The 13208-nt window shown below is 35.3% G+C and overlaps 1 protein-coding gene across 13 annotated transcripts in view; it reads right to left on the bottom strand.

Annotated features, from left to right (window-relative positions):
* ERBIN (erbb2 interacting protein) overlaps positions 1-13208 on the bottom strand; it is a 107490-nt gene that overhangs the window by 77058 nt on the left and 17224 nt on the right. Inside the window, exon 2 of one of the 13 annotated variants that reach the window (XM_067730833.1) lies at positions 3860-3917. The exons of the other annotated variants lie outside the window; for them this stretch is intronic. The gene's annotated coding sequence lies outside the window, so the exon portion shown is untranslated. The remainder of the gene's footprint in view (positions 1-3859; positions 3918-13208) is intronic. 13 annotated transcript variants of the gene reach the window in all.

Raw genomic sequence — 13208 nt, 5'->3', positions numbered from 1 at the left:
CAATCAATTCCTCACCAACACTCGATATTCTCAATCTTTCTTAACATTAACCTATGTAGTAGGTGCAGACAAGTAGCTCGCTGTATTTGTGTTTTGCATTTCTCTAATTACAAAATGGCATAGCAGAGCCTCATCTGTACTTGGAACTCAGTTAGATGATAAGATACTGGACTCAAGCCTTACATGACACTCTAGTGGGAAAAGACTTTTGTAGAAAAGAATGACAAAATTTTGTATACGGGAGGATTGCAAATTATTGTACAAGAGGATATACTATATTAGAAAACAATTCTCCATGAACATCTCACATTTCTGCATGGTCTGGGTCCACTGAGCAATGTCATTTACAGCCAATTTAAGATGTTTATACAAGGATACATTCCAGATAATAACACTTAGCAACACTGAGACAGTTCAATGTCCTCTCTCCAGAGACAATTTGTTTAAATTCCAGAGTAAAAATAAGGTTTCTATCTTCCACTCTCCTGAGGAGAGGACAGACAGGTCATAAGTGGTCCTATGAAAGATCAGAGTTTTCTAATTTGGGGTTCCCCTTCTGTAATGCACACTACTATCTGTGCAGGTACCATCTGACCCTCACTGTGAAGCCCTATGAAGATTTCGGCTCAGGTAACTGACACAAAATATTGCCCTGGTTGCTGATTTTCAGGGAGTAATAAACCCTTTGTTTCTGGTCTAGAAGTCTTGTGTTTTCTGGCAAGTTAACATTTTAGATTGTAAGTAGGGTAAAACCTCAGACTCTTTACTGTTTCTGATTTAACCAGCGTAAATTAAGAAACATGGCCACAATGTTTTATACCACCTGAGATCAAGAGATGCAGAGTCTATTTCCCCACTCTTTGAATTTGGGCTGAACTGTGACTTATACCAACTCAATGTGGCAGAAGTTAGGCAAGTAACAGTGCCTATGCCTCAAGAAGATTTACAACTTCTGCTTTTACCTTCCTTGAATGCAGCCCTGAGGACATGATGCTGTAATTCTTTATAGGATAAAAGACCACTTGCTGATTCACAAATTCAAGAGCTATATAAATTGCTGTAGTTTTAAGCTTAAGTTTACCAACTGTATTGATTTTTTCAAAGAGAAAACTTCATAATTTGTTCATTTACTTATGGGACATTTTCCATTTCCCTGATTTCACTTTTCTCTATTTTTTCGGCCTTTTATTTATTTTGAATTTGTCTTTTTCTGACTCTTAGGGTAAAGCTTATTAAGTAATTGATTCTAATACTTTATTCTTCAAGATTTAAAGCTATAAATTCTGAGATGCACTTCATAAAATTTGGTATGTTGTCTTTTTGCTGAATTTGTTTAAAATGCTAATTTCCCATTTGATTTATTATTTTACCCATGAGTTATTCAGAATCACCTTAATTTCAAAACATTCAGGGATTGGGAATTCCCTGGTAGTCCAGTTGTTAGGACTTGGAGCTCCCACTGCCGAGGGCCCTGGGTTCAATCCCTGGTTGAAGAACTAAGATCCCACAAGCTGCGTGGTACAGCCAAAAAAAAAAGAATTCAGGGCTCTACTAAACCTCATTTTGTTCCTGATTTCTAATTTAATTCCACTGTAATCAGAAAAAATAATATTATGATTTCAAGTCTTCACAATATGTTGAAGTTTTGACAGCCCCACATGAGATCTACTGAGGTGAGTGTTTCATGTATATTTAAATGTCACATTCTGCATCTCTTGGGTTTAGTGTTCAAAAAATGTCAGGTTAAACTGATTGAGAGTGGTGTTCAAATCTTCTGTACCCTTACTAATTTATGGGATTCTTTTTCTACTAATTACTGAAAAGTACTGCAATCTCTAACCGTAAGTGTAAATATGTTTTATTTCTGTCAATTTTTATTTCATGTATTTTGAATCTCTTATAAAGTATCAATAAATACACATTTAGGGTTCTTGTACCTTCTTGAGGAATGGATCCTTTTATCATATAAAATGTCCTTTCTCTCTGCTAATAATCCTTGTCTTGAAGTATAGTTTGCCTGATATCACTATAGCCATAGGAACTTTCTTTTGGTAAGTGTTAATGTATATTTTTCCAACTATTACTTTTAACCAAATTTGTCTTTAAATTGCCTATTTATATGAAGCATATAGTTGGGTCTTACTATTTTATCCAATCTGACAATTTCTATGTTTTGATGGTAGGCGTAGACCATATATATTTAATATAATTACTGGTGTGATTTAATTTAAGTTTATTACATTACTATTTATTTATTTGTTCTTTGTTCCTTTTTTTCCTGCCTTCAAATATAGTTATTTTTTCCTATATTATCTCATTTTATGGACTTTAAGCTATACATATTTTGTGGTTGCTCTAGGAATGTACAGTATGTATTCTTAATTCATCATAGTCCACCATTAAATAATATTATACTATTCTAATTATACTATGTAATTTTATATATGATGAACAAATGTAAGAGCATAATTTATTTACGTCTACTCTCGCTCATATTTCATGCTATTGTCATAAACTTTACTTCTACATATTATAAATCCCACAATTTCTTTTTGTTTTACACTATTCAACTGTCATTTATATAAATTTAAAAACCAGAAAAGACTTTCATATTTATTCACACATTCACCATTTCTTAGTCTATTTCTTACTACTATCAAGCCCATTTGAATAGTTTTTTTAAAAGATACTGCATTTTTCAGTTCTAGAAAACATCTAGTGTTGGTACAAAGTTCCCAATACTCTCCTGAAATACTCAACCCCTCACATGTTATCCTGTAAATTGTTTTAAAATCATTGTCTCCTAACTCATTGACTTCTAACTCTGGGTCATCTAATAAGTCTGGTTTTCTTAACTGTTTTCTCTTAATTATACAATCATATTTTCCTTTTTCTTTGTATATTTCATAATTTTTCACAGTATTCTAGATGCTTTTTATAAAATAACAGTTGAGAACTGAATGTAATATTGTTAAGTTTCACTTATTACCCAGAGGGTCTATGCTCTTCTCTCAGTTAGGATGAGTGACTGATAATTCAGTTTCCTATTAGAACCAATTTGAGCTGGGACTGGCTGCAGCTTTAATTACAGTGAATTCTTCTGTGATCAATTCAACCCCCAACTTCCCATCTTCAACCACAGCCATATCTTTTTGATCTTGTCAAAATCTGAGATAGGAAGAATTTGGGCTGCAATTCCAGATATTTTTGGTTCGGTTTACCTTTATATTCAACCCCAGCAGTGTCCCATAATTTAAGAAACATTAGAATTTGCAGAACTATACATTTCTATAGGTATTTTTCAACTAAGCTTCTACTCCTCTTTACGGCAAAATTCAAGGTGGATAAAATTATCAGGTTTAATGATTTAATTTTGCCTTTGGGGCTCTGTCAGATTCCAATCCCTTCGCAAAAGCCCACACTGTCACTTGAGGACTGGATGATTTATATTCATCCCTTCAGTCTTTCCATTTATGGTAAGTCCTGCTTCATCCTATACTGAAATCTGGCTGCGAAACTGCCACACTCTTGACTCACCTATGAGAGGTTCATGTATCTACGGAAGTCAGTTCACTAAGGCTTCCCTGATTCCACTGATTTTTTGCTAGCTCTATTTTTTTTTTTAAGTGTGATTTTTATTCTTTACAGGTTTTTCTTATTCTTACCAGGGGACCAAAAAAAATTTGTGCCCTCCTATATGCTAACTAGAAGCAGAAATACTAGGAGAAAGGGCAATAAAATTTCTGGGGAAAAAAACAAACAAACAAACAAAAAGAAATACTAGGAGATTGCCAGTGTAGATAAAACAGTTCTGTATATAGAAAAGATACTCCCATGGAAGATATCCAGTCTGACTCACCCCTTTGTGAAACAAATTTGGTCAAGGTAGAAGACAAATCTTCAGAATTCTCCTCCATCTCCGTTTAGAAGGAATGACAATTTATGGGACAAAAAGAGGGCCTAATTATTTTTACAGAAAAATCTTTCATTCCACAATTAGAAATAAGACTACAAATGCAAACATCCAAGCTAGAATTGGTTTATTTAACTCTGAGAACCTAACATTAGATCATTCTATAATCAGAGGGAGGAAGCAGAGGGAGAATGAGGAAAGAAAGCAGCTCAGTATGGCTCATAACCAAACTCAGAGAAGGTGAAACTGTGCCAAAAAGGAATACTGAAGGTCTGTGAGTAAATTTCAACTTCTTCTAACACAGAGTTATTTCTGTTATTTTCAACAATAGGTCAATAAAGCTGTGCAAAGAGACGTTTGTTGGCAATATGCATCACAAACATATATTCACAATGATGTTGTGCTTAACATGGTAGGAAATTAAATCTTGGCATTATTTCAAACTTAAAAATACTTTCTCATACAGTCTTGCCCGGATTCTAAACTATTCCCATAACACAATCCAGCAGTAGGACTAATTTCTTCGTGTGTATTCCCTTATTTCTCTTTACTTCCTAGTATTCATCTCTATGCCAGAGTAAATCCCAATCTTCTTAGTTTCTGCTAATGACTTATAACAACTTCTTTTCCTCCATGAACTCATCACAGATGATTTGGGAAGCCTTGATGGGTACAGAACAAGATGCTCAAATAAACCAAGTAGAGCCCTAGTTCTCTAAGATATTCTAAGGAACAACTGATTTTGATCATATGCAGAAATACAAGACACGGAGTAGGTGTTATTTTTCCTCCCTTAAAAAGGACCTCTCCTGAGGATATCTCTCCAGTTACTAACCCATTTCTCTGCTCCCTTTTACAGCAAAATTCCAAACAAGTTGTCTATATGCACTGACTTCAATTCTTTCATCAACAGTTCTCAAACCCACTCCAATCACACTTTTGTCCCAATCACTTCAATGGAAACTGTTCTTCCTAGATTATTAATGGCCTACCTATTGCCCAATTCAACAGACAATTCTAAGTTCATCTCTCACTTGACTTAGTAGTAGCATTACTCCCCACTACTTTACCCATTTTCTTCACTTAGCTTCCAAGACACCACATCCTCCTGATTTTGTTCCTACACCACTGGCCAGACCTCAGTCTCCTTTGCTAATTGCTCCACTTTATGTCAACCTCTTAACACATTATAGTGACTGAGAATACAGATGTTGGCCCTCTTCTCTATCTATACTCATACCTTTGGTGATCATCCAGTTTCAAATCTTGAAATATTATCAACTCTTTCAATACTAAGTACTCTACTGACACCTGTCTTAGTTTGGGTTCTCTCAAAAACAAAGGCTGAGGTAAAGACTTGAATGCAGATAGTCTGTCTAAGAAATGACCTGAGGGAGCAGTGAGAGAATGAGATACGGAGGAAAAGCCAATATAAGAAATGGTATATTATCAAAGTCATCCCTAAAGACAACTGGGGTTCATTCTACTTAAACTCCCTGAGACAGGCGCACAGGAGGTCTCAGAACTGTCTGCCTATAGGATGAGAGGCAAGCTGTTATCCATCTGCTCCTGTCTCCCACTAGTTAAGGACTGCTTCTATGGACATTAACTTTCCCAAACCACCAGCCCATGCTTGCTTTCTGGTATAGATGGCCTCCCACAGCAGAGAAATCACTGGGGCTCACTTTCACTAAAAAGACAAATAACAAAACTTAACAATGGGCAAAGGATTTGAAGAGGCATTTCTCCAAAGAAATACCAATGGCCAATAAGCACATAAAAAGATGATCAACATCATTAGTCATTAGGGAAATATAAATGAAAACCACAAAGAGATAAAACTTTACACCAACTAGGGATGGCTACAATAAAAAAGGTAGGTATCAAGACAGATGTGGAGAAATTGAAACCCTCATACATTGCTGATGTAAATGTAAATTGTTGTAGTCACTTCTGAAAAACAATTTGGCAGTTCCTCCAAAAAGTTAAACATAGTTACCATATGACCCATCAATTCCACTCCTAGGTATAAAACCAAGAGGACTGAAAACACCTGCTTTCAGAAAAACTTGTAACTAATGTTCATAGCAGCATTATCCATAGTGGCCAAAAAGTAGAAACAATCTAATATCTATCAACTAATGAATGGAGAAACAAGATGTTTTATATCCATACAATGAAATGCGTATTATTCAGCTATATAAAGAGATGAACTACTGATAAAGGATATAACATGGATGAACCTTGGAAACTTTATGCTATGGTAAAGAAGCCAGACACGAAAGGCCATATACTGTACGATTCCATTTTTATGAAATGTCTCAAACAGGCAAATTTATAGAAACAGAAAGATTAGTGGTTCAGGGTCATGGGGCAGTGGGAAACAGGAGTGACTGCTCATGGGTATGGAGTCTGGGGAAATGATGAGATTTTTTGGACTCAGATGATGATGATGGTTGCAGGGCCCTGTAAATGTACTAAAAATTACTGGATTGTACACTTTAAACAGGTGAACTTTATTTATTGTATGTGAATTAGAGCTCGATGGAAAAATAGCTTAAAAAAAAGAAAAAATATCAGGACATTGGTTAATGCCACTATGATGTATTAATACAAAAGATTCCAAACTGATTTCCTAATCCCATTCAGTTAGCACCTGACTTTTCATTTCAATTTATTTTACCACCTTCCTTCTCCCTTTAAAACCTTAAAATAAGTTACTTATACCCAATCCCATAATCTAATCCCAACTAAAGTTTTACAACTTTACTGAGCCAAATCCTTTGCTCAGGTGAGGCCCTTTACCTTACCACAGACTCCTCCTTTCCACCTAACACTTCAATATGCTAATTACTTCTTTGTTCTTTAAGTGGCATTTTAAATGAAGCTGTCTATCAATAAAATGTTTTTATGCAGCATGTACAGTGCCCTAGAAACTGAGCCAAACCTGTTGAAGAGCATGACCTGATTTGCAAATCCTGGACACAAGGGCCCTAGTGCTTGAAATTCCACCATTATTTATTTTGGACACTCTCCAAACAACCTCTATTAAAATGCAAATCCACCTGGTGAAGACAAGGCCCTAATTTCTTAAGGTAAATTTCCTTACAGTATTTCCTAAGTTCAAGAGAAAAGGAGCTATAGAGAAGGAACCACGAGCAAAGAGCAGAAAAAGATAGAAACCAGCAAATGTGAGCACGCACGCACGCACGCACACACACACACACACACACACGAGGCAGGTTTGAAATCATCATTTTTCTGTACAGCTACTGTGTTTGTTTTGAGGTTAACTTAGCCTAATTATGATTATAAACACCACAAACCTTCCAAAGGAAACCAGATCAATCTTAACACCTTGTTACAGAAGGATTTTAAAAGCTTAATTAACACTTATAAGTAAAAGCTTAAAAATACCACCACTTGATCAAAGTCTTATGTATAAAAAGTTTCACTTTTACCAGGATTCAGATTAATATTTTAGGTATATTTATAATTTTATTAACTCATTTTAAAAATCCCTTAGGGCTGAAGACATTTATTTTTTAAGTAAAATAGCATCATATATGTAGAGAAGAGAAGCAAACCCAAATTTTAAGCTGCTTCTACTTCTAAATGTCCCACCTATACCTAAATCCTCTTGTGCTTATCTAATAGACAATGTATGGAATTAGCCTTAATTTGTCAAACATTACTTTTGAAAGTACTTTTTTTAAGTAACAAATTTCTTCAAAATTCTCTGTAGAAAAGGAAGTGGGAAAATGTGAGAACAGCTAAGAACTGCCAGGTGCTTTGTGCCAAATTCATTCACATACTGAACTCTGACATCTCTCTAAATTAGCTTTTATATACACATTTAAATATAAACAAAGATCACAGGACAAACAAGAGGCAAGTCTTAAAGCTCCAAGTATAATAGTGTTCCATATCATCAATGATTCTCAATGAATGAAAGGACACCTTACGTCCAAAAACATCAAGAACCAACATGATAATAATTACACTTTCAATATTCCTGTTGAGAAAACATTTATAGGTATATGTATGAATCTGGAAGTCTCTCGCAATAAAACCCCATGGCGTATGGGTGGAAACAATTATAAAATTTCAACAGAGATATTCTATCTATCCCAAAATGGATGACAGGGAAAAATGACACAGACACCATTAGAATAACTTCCCAGTTCACAATGACCCTTCCTTTCTCTGAGAAAAGGTGACCGCAAATCCAAAAAATATTACAGTCAATGCAATTTTAAAAAATATAGCCCTTAAGGCAATACAACGGCACTAAACACAGTCTTTTCAACAGATGGTGCCAGAACAACCAATCACACTCAAAGGAATGAAGCTAGACACTGAACTTATACCTGTCACAAAAATTAACTCAAAATTGATCACAGGCCTAAATGTAAAACATGAAACTATAAAACTCCTAGAAGACAACATAGAAGAAAACCTAGATGACCTTGGGTATGGTGATGATTTTTTAGATACAACACCCAAGGCACAATCCATGAAAGAAATAATTGATAATAAACTAGACTTTGTTAAAACTATAAACCTGTTCTGCAATGTAAAGAGAATGACAGGCAACAGACTGGCACAAAATATAACCGGCCCTCCATATTTGCAGGTTCTGCATCCTAAGATTCAACCAACCTTGTATCAAAAATATTTGAAAAAAATCCCAGAAAGTTTCAAAAAGCAAAACTTGAATTTGCCACAAGCTGGAAACAATTTACATAGTATTTTCATCGTATTTACAACTATTTACAAAGCATTTACATTGTATTAGGTATTATAAGTAACCCAAGGTGATTTAAAGTACATGGGGAAGGCTTCCCTGGTGGTGCAGTGGTTGAGAATCCACCTGCCAATGCAGGGGACACGGGTTCGAGCCCTGGTCTGGGAAGATTCCACATGCCATGGAGCAACTAAGCCCGTGCGCCACCAACTACTGAGCCTGCGCTCTAGAGCCTGCATGCCACAACTACTGAAGACCGCATGCCTAGTGCCCATGCTCTGCAACAAGACAAGTCACCGCAGTGAGAAGCCCGGGCACCGCAACGAAGAGTAGCCCCTGCTCGCTGCAACTAGAGAGAAGCCTACGCACAGCAATGAAGACCCAACGCAGCCAAAAATTTTAAATAAATTTTAAAAAATAAAAAATATATAGGCAAGATATGCCTTGGTTACATGCAAATACTATGCCATTTTACATAAGGGACTTGAGCATCATCAGGTTTTGGTATCCTGGGACAAGGGAGGGTCCTTGAACCAATCCCGCCCCCTCCCCCATATGTGGGAGCACTGTGTTTGCAAAAGATACATCTGATAAAGGACTGTTATCCAAAATACACAAAGAACTCTGAAAACCCAACAAGAAAACAAACAACCCAATTAAAAAATTGCAAAGATCCTAACACTCTCACATCACCAAAGAAGATATACAGATGGCAAATAAGCACATGAAAAGATGCTCCACATCATAAGTCATCAGGGAAATGCAAATTAAAACAACAAGATATCACTGTAAACCTATTAGAATGGCCAAAATCTGGAACACTGACAACACCAAAGGCTGGTGAGGATGTGAAACTCTCACTCAATGCTGGTGGAAATGCAAAATGGTACAGCCATTTTGGAAGACAGCTTGGCAGTTTCTTACAAAACTTAACGTACTCTTACCATACAATCCAGCAATCATGCGCTTTGGTATTTATCCAAAGGAATTGGAAACTTATGACCACAAAAAAACCCTGCAGGGGTATGCTTATAGCAGCTTTATTCATAACTGCCACTACTTGAAAGCAATCAAGATGTCCTTCAGTAGGTGAATGGATAAATAAACTGTGGTACATATTCAGAGATTAAGAAGAAATGTGCTATCAAGCCATGGAGGAACCTTAGAGGCATACTGCAAAGAAGAAGAAGCCTGAAAAAAACATACACACATATGTGATTCCAACCACATGATATTCCAGAAAAGGGAAAACTGGAGACAGTGAATAGATCAGAGGTTTCCAGGGGTTGGGCGTGGAAGGAGGATGAACAGGCAGAACACGGAGGATTTTTAGGGCAGTGAATCTACTCTGTAAGATACTATAATGATGAATACATGCCATTATACATTTGTCCAAATCCACAGAATGTGCAACACCAAGAGTGAACCTAAATGTAAACTATGGACTGTGGGTGATAGTTATGTGTCAATGTAGGTTCACTAACTGCAACAAACGTACCACTCTAGTGGGGGATGATGATAATAGGAGAGGCTATGCATATGTGGGAACAAGGTTGTATATAGGAAATCTCTGTACCTTAGGCTCAATTTGGCTGTGAACCTAAAACTGCTCTGGAAAAAAAAAAAAAAAAGTATATTTTAAAAAAAGAACTAGTCCTGATATTTTACTTATTATGAAAAAAGAATGGATGCATATGAACTGGAAGACTTACAATCTCTGTCAGTGGTACTCATATTTCAACATGCAACCACTTCGTTTTAAATAATACCTCAAAGTCACCTCTTTTAACTATCTGAAAAAAAATTTTTTTTAAGCTAACTCAATCAAGCAAACTGGGGACACCATGCTGCCCAAAATTTGACATTTCCTGGGACTATGAGGATTTTTTTTATAGCAGACATGTGATTGGTTATACACTTGGAAATCCTGAAAATCTGTTAAGCCAGAATCATCTGTACCATATTCTTTGGTATTTTAGTGGTCTCAGTAAAGCATTTGCATTAGGTGCCTATTAACAGCTCTAAACCTGCCTCCTGAGGAAACTACAAGCTTTATAATAGCAAGTACCCCTGCAGAGAAGGAATGCTTGGCTAGTCAGACATAAATACTTATCACTTTCTTAATCTGACAATAAACATACCATTCTCTCAACTGATTTCCAGAGCATCAATAAGCAAAATAGAATTCTGATATGCCGTTCTTTCATTAGAAAGCAAAATCCTGAAACTGCCTGCTACTCGGCTAGATAAACTCCAAATTAGAACAGTGATGGTTAGAGGAGAATAAAAAATACTATCTCCATCCATGTCTATTTTACCCTTAGATCAAGTAAGAGTACCAAAAAATATATATATATATATATATGTGTGTGTGTGTGTGTGTGTGCGTGTGTGTATACATATATGTGTGATATATATGAATATATATAATATTTTGAAACACATTAGCCTACCCTCATGTATGATCCATCTTTGCTGAGTTTTTTGAATATTATATCATCCTATTTTTATTAAAATACATATATATTAAAAAAGAGCCTGAGAGCCATGGAATATGTGTTGTTAAATTATTGTCAACAATACTGTCCATTCATTACTCAACAGCTCTTATATAAGGGAATTTACATTTTAGAAATCATTTAGAAATTAATGCAAGGAAAATCTTTGAATCCTTTGGAGAACTTGATATGTATTTCTTTATTCAGGGTAATGAGAACCTTGGCTCCCAGGAAGCTTAGCTAAATCTGATGTTCTATCATAGCTAAATTACTTTAACGTTATACATTTCCTCACTCCTTTCCTTGGATCTGATTTTGTATTTCTATTAACTAGTATTCACATCCTATTAAAAGTCACCTCGAATCTTATTTTTAAGAAGAAATAGTTAAAAAAAAAAATCAAACTGAACACACAGGGATCTTAATAAATAACTCTATCATATGGTGAAAAAAATAAAAGAAAAACTGTTAAGGCTGCCCTTGAATTATCATTTGAAAATATCTCCAAATAGACCCCCAAAGTGCTAGAAAGTTACACAGAAAACTAACTGCATAAGTATAGAGGCTGAATGGCACAATAGATCCTGGCAAAAGAATGCCTATGTGTCTCAGCTTATTCGTTTATCAGAATAAAGGTAGGGCTACTTATAGACTAGGAAAGTAGGACCTCAAATATTTATTCTTTGCCCTCACTTGAGCCTAGAACAGTTCTTAGCACAAGGTAGGTGCTTAAATGCCGTTGTTATATCTAACTTCTAAGCTAGAAGAGAACAGAATCTAGATTCTATATTATCCTCCAAAAATCTACCTCAAATCCTTGCTCCTACATGGTAAGCAGACTATATAGGTGAGACACTGTAGTGTAGGAAAAAACTATACTCCATAAACTGATACACTGGAACCTCTTCACCTTGTATACAATTCAAAGAACTAAACACTCTACTCTGAAGAAAGTGCCTAATACTAGTATATACGCCAATGCACGGCAGAAGATAGTAGATTAAAAGTAGAACTTTGTTTCGTCTTTTTAAGGTATGATGAGTAGGTCTAAATTAATTTGTCAAGTATATGCTGAGAATCTATTCATTATGTGTTAAGTACTATGCTATGAAAATAACAGATGGAATCACTATAAAATCCCATCAATAATAAACTACAGCAGAGCTACATAAAATTACAAAACCATGAAAATGCTATCTTTTAATGCAGAAATGGATAACTGCTCATAATAAAAAGAGGACAAAGAACAATTTTTTTAAACAAAAAGTAATCTTATGCATATATACACAGGCTTAAGAAAAAACTAGAAACACAACAAAATATAATAGTAATTATCTCAGAGGTGGAACTGCATGTAATTTTTATTTTCTATTTTGAACCTCTCCTTATGTTAAAAAAATGTCTACACACACAAATATTCCCAACTGATTTTCAACAAAGATGCAAAGCAATTCAATAGAGGAAGAATACAGCCTTTTCAAGAAATGGTGCTGGAGCAGCTGGATACCCAGAGGCCAAAAAGATATCCTTGACCTAAATCTCACACTTTATACAAGAACTGACTCAAAATGGATTACAGATTTAAATGTAAAATGATAGAACTTTCAGAAGAACACACAGAAAATTTTCAGAATACAGGGATAGGCAAAGAGTATTAAGCACCAACCATAAAGAGTGATAAATTGGACCTCATGAAACTAAAAACTTTTGCTCTGCAAAAGACCCTGTTAAAAAAATATTTGCAAATCGCGTATCAAGAAAGGATCAGTATCTAGAATATATAAAGAACTCTCAAAATGCAACTGTAAAATACATATATATATATAACTAGAAAGTGGACGAAAAACAAGAACAGACATTGCAGTGAAGAGATATACAGATGGTGAATAATCATATAAAGGATATTCACCATCATTAACCATCAGGGAAATGAAAATTAAAATATGATGAGATACCACTATGTACCAAAAAGAACGGCTAAAATAAAAAGTAGTAAGAAAGTAAGAAATAGTAACACCATCAAATACTGGCAAGGATGTGGAAAAACTGG

This window comes from Pseudorca crassidens, chromosome 3 (assembly GCF_039906515.1).
Source record: "Pseudorca crassidens isolate mPseCra1 chromosome 3, mPseCra1.hap1, whole genome shotgun sequence".
Classification (NCBI taxonomy): domain Eukaryota; kingdom Metazoa; phylum Chordata; class Mammalia; order Artiodactyla; family Delphinidae; genus Pseudorca; species Pseudorca crassidens.
The sequence above is the reverse complement of the archived record's forward strand: the minus strand, read 5'-3'. Positions and strand labels throughout refer to the sequence as shown.